Genomic DNA, 14808 nt, shown 5'->3' with positions numbered 1-14808 from the left:
GAGATGAAGCCACACTTTCTAAATGACTGCATTCTGTGATACATACGTGATTTCCATTTCCCTCCAATGGTGATGCTGACATTGTGTTAATGATGTTGTGCATGGATAACTTGGGTTTATTTTTATGAATATTGCTTGGGAAAGTTTTAATGACTGCCAAGCATTTGAGCTATTTCAACCAAAAACTAAGAGGGGTTACCACATTTACATTTCCAGTTGCCCTCAGGAATAGGTCTTTAATGAGCTTTCTAGTGAGAGATGTTGCAAAGCCAATGCCAAGAAATTTGCCTTTACTTTTCCTGGAAGAGTACATTCTTGGCCATGGGCACAGGCTATAATGAGTGAAATGAAATTCAAGGATCTGATTGCCTTCAGAAAGGTGATGTCTGTAAGTACACTTATTTCCAGCATTTTCCCAGATGTGTCTACTATTTAGCTTTAAATTAATTTTCTATGGGCATTTTTTCCCCTCTTTTCCATTTTTGGAGAGTTTTGTAAAGTTACCAAGTATTTTTTGTTCTTTCTGAAATCCCTGGTTTCCTATAAATGATTAACAGAAAAGGCTAGAGACCCCTGGTCCAGATGTTCTGCTCAGTTAAAGAGTCGACGGAGAGATATTTGCTCCATCAAGTGTTTCAGGACACTGCAAACTCTATAGTGTTGTCAACTGACAAACAGTCTTTGGAAGAGAAGAATGTGGGAAGGATTACTTGATTTCCTCTTGGAGACATGATTGCATGTAGAGAATTTTGGTGAAAGAATAAAGATGAAAGAAGCAGGACAGTTTACCAAATTTCTATCTGAAGAACAAGTCTCAACATGGTCAAACAAATAGGGGTAGTTCAAAAGGAAAGGGGTTTCCTTACACACTTAGAGATGGTAACAATGAAGTGGTGGGAGTGCCCAGTTAGTGGGTAACTGGGGGTTCAGTATTCTAGGCAGAAGAAAGCTTAACCCAAAGGCTCCCACCAGTTTTTATAACCATCTCATCTGTTATTTCTACCATACAAAAGAACTTCTTTCTGTTATTATTTTAATGTCTCATCTTCTTTATGAATCTACTAAACAGGATGGTCAGTAATCCTAAGTCCTCTGGATATCTTCCCCATCTTTAAGAATCACATATGCCTATGTTTATTTTCTGGTAGTTAATGGAAAATGCACACACACAGTCTGCAAGCACAAAGCTGTGGTGAAATGATCAGAAGATAAGTAACAACAACAACAATCCTTTATTTTAAAAGTCACTTATTAAATATAACTTTGTGCCAGGAAGCTTTCTAGAAACTTAACATATTTCACTTATTTATTAATCACAACCCTGTGACTTAGGTATTGCTATTCCTACTTTCCAGATGAGGAAAACCTTTTGTATATCTAATAGAGTTTTCAAATGTGCTCAAGGTCGCAAGGCTAATGACAGAGGCAGAATATAAATCCAGGTGTGACCCCACAGCATGGTTCATGCTCCAGTCCATGCATCCATTACAAACTTTCAAGATTCCAATATAGTGCATTTTCTGCATGCCAGCCATCATCAATGCACAAAAGGTTGCTGGTCATGATAACGTGTGAAAACCATCATCTCTTACACATCTAATATCCTCAACCATGAGGTGGACTGAAACAAGCCTTCTTTGATTGATCCAAAGGGCAATTCAGGGAATTTAATTTAAAAGTGTGGTGTGGGTTACATGTTCAGGGAGCTATAGAGGTGCCCCCACTAGTCACTAAAATCAATGGAGGAAGTCTGTTTAACACTTACATTCATGTAGCTGTCTGTGGCATTCCTTTAGTGGTTCTACTAAAACTCAACAATACTACTACTCCCTTTCTGTGGATAGCATGGGCTAGTTTTCACACAGGCTTACTCTGCCTTTGGAAACCTAATGACTAAGGGTCCAGTCACAACATAGAAGACTGGATTCCAGAGACTGCAGGGATGTCCATTTGCTGACTGCAAACTCACGTAACATGCTCATAGATTCTGGAATCTTCCTTTGGCTCCTTTCTATTTTTCTCTGTTGTCCATTTTAATGCCAGACACTTTCTAATGCACAGCACAATACATTATTCAGAATGGCTCCTGGATAATTTGCCAGACTGACATGAAGGCAGGTGAGTTGTTTGCAGAGTCCCCTCCTCGGTTTTCCTTCCTTCAGCATCAGTGGCCTCTGATCTTCCAGCACACTCATGCTGTCTCAGTTTCTTCTGTGAGAGAAAAAGAAACACTGCTCTTATCAGAGATTCAAATTCCAACCCCACCTTCTACTTCCCATTCCCTCTCCAACAAAATATACTTGCAGCCTCTTCTAAAAAGAGGACAATGTTTGACTCAAGGAAATAGTGCATTATGAGGGATGGGTGGTATGTGAGAGGGGAAGCCTTCCATGCACCTTTAGGGTGATTCATTCCAGTTACAAATATGGCCATTCCATCATGTAAATATGTGTCAGCTAAGTCTCACTTAGGCTGGGAGGATTTCAGAATTATTTGATTTTCAGAATAAACAGTTAACATGTATATAAATCTACTACAAATGAGCTCTACTTATCTAGACCTCAGCCCAATAGCATATGCCTGTTGGTCACTCCCTCCACCAACCCTTCCTTCTGTGTCCTTCCTTTGACTTTGCACAGATACACAGTGAAAGTCCACATTGTGTGCTCCAAACTGTACCAAGTATTCTTGGAACTCTAATCTGCATTTTCTGCCCTTGAAGAACCAATAATAAAAAGCAACAAAAGGTGTCACAAGACAGTAAAGTACAAAGGACAAAAATAACAAGTTTATATAAGAGGTGCCCTTATATAAAGTCAGACAGGGCTAGAAGACCCCAAAGGACTAGCATGATGGGAAAGGTTTCTTATATGAAGTAGGATAGGAGGATGTCTTGGGAATTTGAATTAGTGGAAAGAGGTAGGTAGGCATGATAGACAGTAATCAAATATGGCAATATCAGTTCTTCCCATTCTTTACACACATGTGGCTTCTCCTATCAAAAGGAGGAGCCTATTCCTATTCCCTTGAATCTGTGCAGAACTTCTGACCTATCTTAGCCAAAAGAATGCAATGGGAGTGACATTTTGATACTTCCAATCACATAGGCCTTAAAACGGCTAGCATCTTCTACTTCCATCCTCTTGGAACCCAGTTGTCCAAACAGAGCTACTGAATGGTTAGAGGTCACTTGAAGAGAGCCCCCAGAAGAGGAGAAGACATCTGGTCATTCTACATGAAGATGTCTAGCTGGTCATCCATGGAAAAGTGCCACGAAGTCCTGTCCAAATTCCTGACTCATGGAATTGTAAAAATAATAAATTGTTGTTTTAAGTCACTATCTTTTAAGGTGATTGGTCTAACAGCAGCAGATAACTGACACAGTGGAGATAAAGAGGCACACCTGAGTGATGAGCTGTGCCACATGGAAGAATACCATAAACAAAATGAGGATGAGTGCACACAGTATTTGAGGAGTCCTAAATTGAGTAAGCCGATCTGGCTAGAGCAGGAAGACAACTAGATCAACAAACTGAGACAAGAAAACTTTTAATGTGAAGAGGAAATCTTTGAAACTATTCATCCAGTGCCCCTTGAAGCAGATCCTTGCTTTTATACCTCAGTGTGTACCAACCCAATGACCAGCCACCGCACTTGGGTTTCATTGCCTGGGGGAGGGGGTTATTTGTTTGTTTTAGCCCCTGAAGCCCATCAGCAACAGACCAGAAGTGCTGAGGAAATAATGCCCTTGAAGAGTAGTAGCCCTTCATCTAATTACTGATAGGAGCTGGTATATAATTTTTCCAGCTCAGTGGACTCACTCTAAGACAGGTGTCCTACACTGTTTCCCAGAGCTCCTGTGGTAGAATTAAATTCCAGTGGACCACAAAGGTAACTTGTTTTATAATGTAATTAAATGGCTGCCTTCCACTCCCTGTCCCTCAACCCCATTCCCCTACTAGTATTTCCTGAGATCACCTCCCACTAAGCTGCTTGCTTTGGGGGAAACCCAAAGTAACATGCTTTTATTTTATAGTTAAGAAAAACAAAGCCAGGATGTGGGTTATTTTGGGAGACTGCTATAGCAAAGTAAACCAAAATATGCAGTTTATCAAAGGAGAAATTAATTTATCTCCATGTAACCTACTTTATCCAATATTTTGGATATTGGATAATATCTCTCCAGAGGGCAGAATCTACTTTAAGAAATCTTGTGAACCCAGGCTATTGAGGGAGCTCATCATCCTCAATATGTGCCTTTCATTAACAAAATTCTCAGCCAGCAAGAAGGAATAGGAAGGTGCAAGTATGAATTCATCACCTCTGATTACATTTCATTGGTGAGAATTTACATGGGCCACATGCAGTTGCAAGTAAGGCTGGGAAATGTAGTCTCCTGGGCATGCATATGCCCAACAAAAAGAATAAATTACTAAGAAGTGGCAGATGGGAGTCTTTGACACGGGGAGTTTAGGTGATTGCCCAGGTGACTACAGCCAGTTGGTGGACAACTAAAGGGATATGCCTTCTGCCCACCATTTTTTACCTTCTACACCCACATTAGTTCTAACCAGACTATGTCAGGTCTTAAATGTCATGTTTAAGAGTCTGATATTCTGCAGGGTCCATTTCCCCTCATCACAGAGTCAGCAAAGCAGAATAAGCCTTTGGAACCCCTTTCAACTTCATTCGACACTAGGCTGCTGAATTGGTCTTTCTTGCCAAAGCTAATGGCATAAGGGGGTCATAGTTTCTGTTGCCCATGACCCTCCCTTTTAAGCAGAGCCAGCCAGTCTCACTGCTAAGCCCAGGTTTCCCCTTCATACAAATTTTATTTAAAAACTAATGATAGCCTTCTTTCTAAAGGACCTTTAGTGCTATATACATCAGAACAGTGTCTTAAAATACATACAAATCTACAATGACAACAGTGTGAAGGGCGCCCCTGGAGTTAGGTGATGGCTAATCTGTATAGTATAATCACAGTTCTAGCCAGGGAGAGTAAAGAAAAGACCATGGGATGATAAACATCCCTGATGATCAGAGACATTTTACAGTCATCTCTGAATAATCTGGACTTGTTTCTGTGGCTTGCAATTATCCACAGGCTGATAAGTGCTAAAGCTCTATATTCTGAACCCAGTATCAGAGATGGAGATGCTCACCCGCATCAGCACCCAGCACAACTCATTTAAACATTAAAATAGAGAAAAATGAGAGCAGAAAGGTTTTTCTAAGTGAATTCTGTTCATAATTTTTACATGTTAACCCATATTTTTTTAATTCAATTTTTAACCAGATTTAGGTAAAAGCTGGCCATATATAGAGAAATTGTCTTTTTTTTTTTTTTCAGGACAATGGAAGCAAATGAAGTAAAAATAATAATTTTAAAAAAATAATCTGCACTGTTTTTAGCTCTCAGATTATATTTTAAAACTCTTTTATCCTCGCCTGACCAGGCGGTGGCACAGTGGGTAGAGCAGCAGACTGGGATGTGGAGAACCCTGGCTTGAGCACGGGCTCATCTGGTTTGAGCACAGCTCACCAGCTTGAACCCAAGGTCACTCACTGGCTTGAGCAAAGGGTCACTCCGTCTCCTGTAGTGCCGCCCCCCCTTCAAAACACATATGAAAAAGCAATCAATGAACAACTAAGGTACCACAATGAAGAAATGGTGCTTCTTATCTCTCTCCCTTCCTGTCTGTCTGTCCCTCTCTCTGTCTCTGTCACACACACACACACACACACACACACACACACACACACACACACCTCTTTTATCCACAATAGATATAGCACCTAGTTTTTAAATCACTATCCTGCCCATTGGCCATTCTTTAACTTTTCCCAAGATAGAAGGTGTATTTTCTTTACAATTAGGTTGGAAATAACCGGGGTGTGTGATGTTTAAGTTATTGACAGTCACCTATTCCTGTATTTTCCATTTTTTTTTTTTTTAGTACAAGTGTACATGAGTAACAGGTACCTCTGCTTTGAACTCGACAAGGTAAAGTTTTACTCTAGATTTTTTCACCCAACAACTTCCGGTTATGCTCAGAAAATCTCCCTCAAATGCAGACCTCAGACTCATTTAGGAGACTGTGTTGAAAATATGTATCTAATCACCCCAAGGAGCCAAGCATTTATCAGGATAATCATTTCAAACTTATCAACTTTAATGATATCCAGACGGCTTTTCTGAAGAGGACTCATTAGTTTTTTTTAAATCTCAAAATTTCAATGTTCTGTGGCTTTACTTACATAGTCAAAAATGTAATCAGAGTTCTCTGCCTTCTTGTTTAATAGCCATTTTCTGCCCATATACTGATGTGAAAAATAGGCAAACAAATGTAAAGAAGATAAATATCAAGCATAAACAAACTCCTGCCAAAGGGGGATAGGTTATGTGCATAAAAATGAGTAACGTCAGAGCTGCAGATTAAGAAACTGAATGTGTTGGTGTTTAAAATTAGAATGGTTCCCAAAAGAATTGATAATGTCCCATTTAAGAAGAGAAATGTTTTCAAATTACTTTGCTAGCTAGAAGTCTGAATCAAAGTCAGAAATTAATTTTAAAAAAATGCAGAGAGCAACCCCCATCATAAATAACAGGAACAATTTGTATGCTTATAAGAGCCTTCAAGGCCTGGTAGTGTTTGTAGTTCTATGGGGATGGGGGTAAATCTAATAAAATTCAAGAATAAAATGTTAACTATAATAATGAATGTTCTTGTAGAAATGCTATTGTGATATTCTTGTGACACAATGACCTGTTTTCTGGAAAAGTAATTCTTCGATTGAGCTCAGGCGTGCATTGTATTCATTGTCAAGTTGTATATTTAGACATACAGTATACTATGAAGGGTTTGCCTGAAGTTAAAGCTCAGTGCTACCCAAGCTCATTAGAGTACAGGGACAAAGCTCTATCATATTACTGTTTCGACACTACTCTGAACTTGGGGGTAGTTTTCAGTGACTTCAAGTACTTAGATTGTCAGCAGTGTAGGAAATAGAAGAATACTGAATGGGTGAGGTGTGTACATCAAACATGTAAGAATGTATAGACAGAGATAAGGATCCTAGTAGAGCATCCTGTTATAGCACAGTCAGTGCAGAACAATTCCAGGGTAAACACAAACTTGCAGTAAATAGAGCTGCAATGCTCAGGCTGCACAAATTAGAGCAGTCAGTCTCACTCAAGATCACGTAGTTCCTTTCTAGACTTTATATCAGGAACAGGGCTGTGCTCTGGTGGCAGAATGATACAGGAACGAAATCAGAGCCATGAAATCTTTAGAGCCAAGGATAGCAAAGGAAAAGCATCTCAAATTCAGGTCTGTTTTGACAACAGGATGGCACCATTCTACAAATGCTTCCTTCCAAATTCGGGCCAACTGTTTTGGCTGACGTACACACCTGGCTGGGTTTGAAGGTAGGGGGGAGGAAGTACGATCAGGAGAAGTAATAGGGAGAAGTCAGGTAAGGACTATACGCAGCCAAAATAATTCACCCCTACTTTCTGGTAACTCGGTTTGTTTTTATGTATTTATTTCTGGAATAAAGAGCACCTGCATGTGAGTAGAACATTAAAAGGTACAAGAAGCAACACAGTGAAAAGTTGGTGTCCCCTTTCACTTACAACTACTATGGGGACCCTTCCTTGCAGATATTTCCATACACAAATCCAGTCACCTAATTTCAATCCATGATATCAAGGAAAAACATCCCTCATCCCTACCCAGTCCACCCAGACACCCACGTCTTCTCCTCCGTTCTGGTAATGCTTCCCTCAGTCCTCCTCCCACTGGGTCTATTCATCTCAGGGTCCTTAATAGATGACCTGCTGACCACTGTGATGACCTTGCCGTTTTTTATTTCTTTTTAAAAGGGCAAGGTTATTACTTAATGATAATGACTTATTTTACACATTGTCATCTGCTGATGTTTAAAAAGATAAGAAGACAGTTGTCTAGCAGACGCCTGAGGCCTTGGGAGTATGCCGGAGACCCTGCCAAAACATTTCCAAACTGAATAGTCATTGGGCTGCCAGATAATTCAGAAACTATTTGTATGAGCTGTTTATCAAATTATTAACCGCACAGATGTTGTTTGGCTGAAGAGCAGCTGAATCCCCTCTCTGGCAGCCGCGTAGACAAAGGTCTCCAGGAATAATTGGAGATGTGCATGGAATATTAAATTAATTTACTGCTCTTAATTCTTATGCAAATTCTGACCTCCAATGGCGCCTATCAATTACCCCCGCGCACAGTGAAAGCGAAGGCGACAGTTTCTTTTCTTCTCTTTGCTTTTTTTTTTTTTTTTTTTTTTTTTAAGAACTCGAAAAAGAAAATATTTGCAATAAGCTGGCGGTAGGAGCACCGCGTAACTGGAATTATTTAATTGAATCTCCAAGTTTTCAGGGATGTCCGTAGAGGATAAAACCCCAGGACGCAGGGGAGAGGGCAGGAGAGGAGGGCGGAGGAATTTGTGTGGGTTTGACTGCACACCTGCCGCTGAGGAAAATGAGCAATGAGCAGAGACTGGCGAAGGCAAATAAAAATATCGGTCAGTGCCGGGAGGTGGAACTTGGAGATCCTGTGAGTTCACGGTCAGCGCCCCTGGGCCCGCGATTCCGTCTAAGAACGGTGCGCTCACTCAAGCCCGGGTCAGCCGCCTACAGGGTCCCCTTCAAGCTCCAGCTTCCTTTCACTTACTTATCTTTTAGGGATGTTAACTAAAGAGAATGGAGTGGGGGAGAGGGACAAGGAGAAAAAGGGGGGAGAGAGAGATTTTATTCTTCGTTTGAAAAACCAAACCACCACGCTGCCCGTGTTCAACTGTTACTGATATCCCGGGTGGGCCGAAATGCGATTTAATTGTCTCCTGCGTGAAAAAGTGACACCCACCCTTTCCTTTGAATTGAGCAAACTCCAGGGCTTTGTCTGCGCCGGTGGCTTAAACTCCGTGCTGTTTCTGAGCCCCTGTGGTGGGTTGTAAAACTGGGGTCTCTGAGTCTTTCATCATCTTTTTAATAAGGAAAACCAAATCGGGCGCATAATGTCATCAGCCCCCCGGCTCGACCTCGCCGGGACCTCGGCAGCCGGATGATGTCGCTAGCGGCCCCCGGCACAGTCTCGAAGCTCCTCCTTGCAGCTTTTTGCGGTCCCCACAAAAGCCAGACAACAATATCAATTAATCATGCAGTCGGCAAACAAGGAGATTTATCCTGCGACAAACAGCCCCACCAAGAGCGGCTGAATGGGCGTGATTAGCATGTGAAAAGGCGAGCAAAACTCCGCAGTTCAACAGCTAAAGAGCAATTTGATGGGGCTGGGATGGGGAAATTACTTGATTAGCGTCCGTAGGAGGAGAGCACGGTGACAACCCCGAGGTCTGGAATCCAACAGGGAAACAAAACGCGCTGGTAAACGCGGCGACGTAGAGGGAAGGCGGGCAGGGGAGAGCGGCGCCCGCCCTGCGCGGCCGAGACGCGATCCCGGCGGGGGCGCGAGTAGTGAGCAAGGGAAATAAATGACCTGCTCGTCCCTGCCGCAGCCCGAGGCCTGAGCGCCCCGGAGCAGCGACCACCGGTTCTCACCATCCTCACCCAAGGCTCCCGGGGAGGCACAGGGTGTACACAAGACACCCAGTGTGGAGGTTACACTGCGCTCTGGTGGGCTGCAAGGGAGAGGTGCGTGTGAAGGGAACGGTCCACCCACGCAGCCCCTGTACACCCTGGTGGGGACCCTAGGGAAGCAGCCCGCGGCAGCTGCAGCCTCTGCTGGCTCTAGGACTTGGGCCCCGGTCACCCTCGCAACGCCAACCGCACGGTCATTCCACCAGTAGTAGTTCTGCAATTCCATTCGCGCGAGCAGAGAAGACTAGAGCCGGGCAGGACGTGTTTTCCTGCTCCTCCGAACTTCTTCACCCTATTCCTGTCTTAGCGTTTGGTCTTAGCGTTGGACAAGGAAAGAATTCTCTGGCTGTGCCCCCAAGGGGAGGAGGTGGGGAGCTGGAAGGGAGCGCTCTGTGTGCGGGAGGAGGGGGGGGAGGGGATAGAGGCTCCCAGGGGAGCACGGGATGAGGGCGCAAGGGGCTTAGGGTAGGGACCTGGGTGGAGCAGTTCCTGGGGCTCTCCACAGGCTTGGGCGGACAGCCCCAGGCCTGCCTTGGAGCCGGATAGTGACAGCTCAGGCCCAGAAGTGACAGCGTGGGAAGCTATGCATCAGCATCCTCCTCCCAGGCCCAGAGGGACGCTCCGAAGGCCCGCGGCCCAACCTGGCCCAAGGTTTGGTCTAGATCGCGCTTTTATTTGCTCGGGGAAAGAATGACGTGAAGAAACAAGAAGAGGCATGCAGCTCAGGTGCCGCAGAACTGGGCCAAGTGGAGGGTGCCTCCACTCTCAGGCCCACACCATCCCAGCTTGAGAGAACGCCCACGCCTTTCCCGCAACCCCCCGGACTGAAGTCTGAGCCAACCCCAGCGAGGGGAACTTAGAGTCCTGCCTTCAGCACGTCTGTAACCTTACCTCTGGACTCGTGCCCACAACCCCCGGCCTCTCTGGCTCCTCCCAGTGTCAGGGGACGAAAAGGCTCCCACACTGTACCAGAAGGCCTTCTGGAACTCAGAACCCACTAACAGGACCCTGCCAGCCCACACCCCGAATCGGGGTGCACAGATGAGTCTCTGGAAAGTGGCCTCTGAATTACCTGCGAGAGACTCTAAATCAGCCATCATGAAGTACATTAACACAAATGTAATAAATACTTAAAAAGACATTCACCAGGGGCATGGCAGTCTCAAATTCACCCTGCCTCTTGGCACAAATGAACCAAGTACCAAGGAGTCAGACCTTGTTTTAAATAAAAGTGGGGGTAATGGATTGCCCCCATAGAGCTGAACAGTTGTCACCCAGTTGAACAGTGTCAATTAACAAACCTCAGCTCGTGCGTGGCAGACTATTTAAAAAGCTTAGTTCTTTATGAAATGCCTCTGGCGGCGGGTGTGCCCCGAACTCCAGCTCTCCTCCTCCTTCTTTTTTTTCCTGAGCCCTCTCTCTTTCCCTTTACTTCACGCTGAAGCCACAGTGAGGCTCCTTCCACTTTCTGCTCTCCGTGGGACCCAGCTAGCCACGGCTCCGGGTTGGGCACCCGTGCCGAGAGGTCAGAGAGGGGTGGGCAAGCCTGAAGGGCTCACCGGAAACAGGGTGAGGCAGCAGTGGCAACGCTGTAGCTAGGCACCCGAGACCTCCCAACCCGGAGGACGCACACCGGGGCCTCGGAGCCTCAGATCCAGGGCCGTCTCGCTGCAGGCTGTGAGCCCTGCAGAGAGCGCGGGGGCGGAACCAACGTAAATCCGTGCTGGGCCCACCCACGCCTCTTCCTCTGCACTGTGTAGCCCTAAGCGCTTTCTCCCCGAGGCTAAAGCTTTACATTTTACAGACAGTCCCCACCGGGTTAGGAATGAGATAGATTCTGTAGGTTTGTTATTAAATTGAATTTGTATGTAAGTTGGAACAGGTACATTTACCTATTAAATGAAACTTACATGTTTGTCTTAACATAGTTATTTTTTACCTTTCTGTACATATAGATACTTAAACATTTTCAAACCTACAGAACCTATCTGTTCCTAATCCAGGGACCGCCGCGTCATTTCAAAGAAAAAGAGATTAAACCATCTCAAAATTGGCGGGCAGAGGGGGAGGCGGCCTGAAACCGGTGGCTGAATGCCTTTGCTGGCGGGGTGGCGGAGCTCTTCCTCCTAATAGCAACGACTCAGGGCTGGCTTTGTAGTTATTTCTACAAGTCCTGCCCGATGCCCAGCATATTGCCCTGAAAAGCAAGAGGCCCCTGCAATTTATTCCAATGGGCGGTTTTTAAGAAGCTGGCAATTTGAACCGGCTGGGTGTTATTTAATGCAATATGAAATCAAATGATCCTATTTCTCAAATAACAGTGTCTGTGAGGAGAAGTGAATCCCCTGAAAGGGTAATTGGCTGCTGATGGTGTTTCCCATTATACGCGATCTTGGCCTAAATGGTGTTCGACGGCGGGGCTGAGAGCGAGGAGTGAAATCAACGTGCGAACTCGCGCTCCGGAGTCAGAAGAAAGGCAGCCCCGCTCGCGTCGCGCACGTTGAAAGAACAATGCAAGCCGACGCGCCACCGGTTTCGACGTAATTTTGCAGGTGTCCGAGATCATTAGATAGAAGTGATCTTGTGGATGAGAGAATAAAATTAACTCTTCCTCCTTTCGCAACTTTGGGAATCGTTAGAAATCGCCATCACTCTCACTGTATCCTGGCGTCGTTTAATCAGAATGACGATAATCGGAGAAATAAAACCTCCCTTGGCGCCCCTCTTCTCCCCTCCTCTAAGTTATTATCGTGAACGCGGAGTTCTTCCAAGGACACACTTCTGTCTATTAGAATATTCTCAGTCCGGCTCTGGTGATTCCATTTCTGGGAAGAATTTCTGTGTCCACGAGGCGCCTGATATTTACACGGCACGTGGCACCTTCTCGAGTTGGAAAAGTTGGCCCTCAGCTTTTAAATGATCTTCCGTGAGCCCAGCTACCGTTTGGGGGAGAAAACCATATAGAGGTTCAGCTTGTATCTGGGAGAAGCACGGAGAAGAGGAGCAAATTCAAGGAATGATTTTTTTAAAAAAACAGGGACAAAGGCGGCACTCTGCTACCTGCGACCTGCGAGCCTGCCCTTGGGGCGCTTCAGTGCCCCGGGGTCAAGCTCCAGAGTGAGACCTGGAGGCAACCTCTCTGCAGAATTAGTCCCGGTTGCTGAGGCGCTTGCAGGCAGCCGCTTTGCCAATCAACCCTTTTTAACTTCTTACTCAGGCACCTTTAGGAAAACGACCTCCTCCTTAGACCAGCCCGCGGGCCTGTTCAGAGGAGGCGGCAAAGGCGCGGAGGGGGGCGGGGGGCGCCTCAGGGCCACACCCGGACCAAGGACCAGTGAAGGCCTCTGAGCGTTCTCTGAACTCCACCGCCCCATCCACACACTTCTTTCCTAAGGGAGATTTTTCATATTCCGAATATCCTAGATGTGTAGGCACCCTCACACTCAAACTCGGAGCATTTCGGGCCAAGCATCTTAGAACAAATTTATGCGTGTTACTGCTCTAGCTAGGAAGGTTTATTTCTGTATTCTCTTTGGATGTTTTGGGATATATATTTCCATACTGTGACCTCTGTTTACAAGTCCATTTGGTTGTTCATGATTTTCCCCTTTCCTTGGCGCTACTTCCAAATATCTAGAGGATGAACAAATGGTAACTCCTATACACCGAGGAGCCCGGGCCTAGGAAGGTCTATCCCGCGCTTAGAGGATGGTTCGGCACCGCACCTGCAGCCTAACGCGCACCAGACACGAAGCGCGCCGTCCCCGGGGGTCACTCGGGCTTCCCCGGCTGAAGGAAAGCGGGGAGCCTGGGCTCAGCCCGCGGCGTCCCTTCCGGGCTGTCACTGTCCAGCTGAAACCCCAGCCAGCGGAGATAGGATCCTCCCCCCAACCCCTGGGCACTGCCTAGACACCCGGCTTCCGAGCCCCCGTGCGGGGCTTTCATTCTTTCCCTTCTGCTCGGCGTCTGAACAGTCTAAGCGCGGTTTCCTATGGTTTTCTAGGGACGCTCCCGCCTCTCGGGGCCCTACCCGCACCCTGATGCGTGTTAAGCCTTTCGCTGCGGTAGGAAGAGGTGACGACCCCTCTAGCCCGCGAGGGACCTGTGCGGGCCCCCACCTCCCGACTGTGCACGGCAGCGAACAGCCACCTACCTCTCCCGAGACTGAGCTGCGCCACGACCGCGAGGACAGGACCCCTTAGCCCGCGCCGCGCAGCGCGGGACAACTGCTCTCACACCTGACTTCACCCCCCTCTGGGAGCCCGGCCGCGACCCCTTACGGAGTAACCTCAAAGCCCGCCTCCTCCCCAATAAATCAGTCTGGGAACCCCGAAGGCTCTGCACCGAATTCTGTGAGCGCCTCTCTGCACTCCCGAGGTTTCGGGCTCTCGCTCGGCTTTCTACTCATCTTCCCCGCGACGAGCCTGACACCTCGGCGCACAGGACGGGCTGGGGGTCGCGGGCGGGGAGAGAAGGCGCTTTGGGCGGCTCAACCTGGCCGCCGCTGCCTCTCCCGCAGCGAAACCTCAGAGTCTGGGGCGGGGGATGGTGGGGGTGGGGAGGCTCAGAGCCTCAGGCCCCCCGCCCTCTCCCCAGAGGTCCTGGGGTCCCAAGGGCTTCTGGAGCCCCTGTGGCTGGGAGACAAGGGACGTAACAAAGGGACCGTCCCCTGTTTGGGGCCATTTCCCGGCCCCTCCGCGCCCGGGCTGGGGACAGACAGGGACAGACAGGCCGCGCCCCAGCTCTGCGGCCGGACTGAAGCTGCTCGGTGCCCGCAGTGACCGCCGCCGCTCTGCGAGCCGCCTGTCCCCCCGATCCCCTCTCCCGCCGCCCTCGCCCCGGAGAACCGGCCCCGGCACCCACTGACCTTGGGAGGACGCGGCCCGGCCGCCGGCGGAGCCCAGCGCGTTGCCCCGGAGGACGAGCGCGGCTTGGCGCGCTGCCGGACCGGGCGGCTCGGCGGCGTCGGCCCCGGCTGGCGAGGAAGCGCAGAGCTCCCCGCCCCCCGCGCCTTATAATTTAATCACAAGCGATATTAAATTATCAAGGAGCTCATTAATCACCATGAAAGTTATCGGGACTGAACACGCCGCCGCGTGTTCTGACAGCCCAGACCGGTTCGCGGGGTCGGGGTGTGTCTGGGTCTGGGGGGTGAGGGGGGTGTCGAACCA

General features: G+C 47.3%; 1 long non-coding RNA gene across 1 annotated transcript; it reads right to left on the bottom strand.

Annotated features, from left to right (window-relative positions):
* Positions 1 to 1213: 1213 nt before the first annotated feature.
* On the bottom strand, positions 1214 to 14556 carry LOC136405987 (uncharacterized). The gene is made up of 2 exons (XR_010751605.1): positions 14505 to 14556; positions 1214 to 2211 (listed from the first exon to the last, which is right to left on the bottom strand). It is a non-coding gene; the product is annotated as an uncharacterized lncRNA (long non-coding RNA).
* Positions 14557 to 14808: the final 252 nt, after the last annotated feature.

Source organism: Saccopteryx leptura, chromosome 5 (genome assembly GCF_036850995.1).
Source record: "Saccopteryx leptura isolate mSacLep1 chromosome 5, mSacLep1_pri_phased_curated, whole genome shotgun sequence".
NCBI lineage: Eukaryota > Metazoa > Chordata > Mammalia > Chiroptera > Emballonuridae > Saccopteryx > Saccopteryx leptura.
The sequence above is the reverse complement of the archived record's forward strand: the minus strand, read 5'-3'. Positions and strand labels throughout refer to the sequence as shown.